The sequence below is a fragment of the Urocampus carinirostris genome, chromosome 1 (assembly GCF_059441175.1).
Source record: "Urocampus carinirostris isolate Australia breed hairy pipefish chromosome 1, RoL_Ucar_1.0, whole genome shotgun sequence".
Lineage (NCBI taxonomy): Eukaryota > Metazoa > Chordata > Actinopteri > Syngnathiformes > Syngnathidae > Urocampus > Urocampus carinirostris.
In genome coordinates, this window is record NC_142349.1 from 18,659,103 (window position 1) to 18,659,980 (window position 878).

Genomic DNA, 878 nt, shown 5'->3' on the forward strand with positions numbered 1-878 from the left:
TAATGATTTGATAAAAATTCTGAAAAGAAAATAATGCCAGAGCCCGTGTCCCAAAATCAACAAACATACCACTTTAAACTTGTCTTTTTCTTGCAATTACTCAAGATCGGTTAAACTCATTTTGACCCTTTTTTCATACATACTGGTTTCAAAACCAGATGCAAGCAGTTATTTTGTAAAAACGTCACAACATTCTGCAAACAGGGAGCCTGATGTGCTTACCTTTGGCGCAGACGCAGTAGGGCGAGAGATGGGAGTGCTTGCACTATTTGAAATGGAGCAAATTTGCACGCAATAAAATTTGTCTCTGTGCCACAGGTACTCATAGAAAGAGCCATATATGGCTCGCGAACCATCGGTTCCCGACCCCTGTCCTAGCGGGAGCGCGCACAGGCTCTGTTTATTCAACTAGAATAAAATGTATTCATGTGTTTGATTATGACAAGAAATCAGAAACGTTCGTCTCCCGATTTATCTGTTGATAGTTTGACAGTTCAGTTCAGTGTAATTAGCTTTATGGTAGAGCATATGACATTTTGAGTGATTTGGGGAAGAAAAGGCAAAATAAACAGGCTACTTTCTCAAATGTGCATAACCGTTCTATTACATTCCCAACTAATGTGAGAATAAATGTTTTTAGTCACATTTTCGCTATTACATTCCTTAAAAGTGAGATAAAAGTGAGCTACAAAGTGGTTTTAGTTACATAGCGCGAGTGACTTGTACGTGCTCCCGTTTTACTCACCCCGGCATTGCTCATATCTTGTTCGTCTGTCACTTGATTTAAAGATATTTTCCCACCGCTAGATGGCGTTAAAACTGTGACAATTGAAGGGAGGTTCAACTGTCCCGGTGAAAGAAGAAGACCAGTAGTTCGC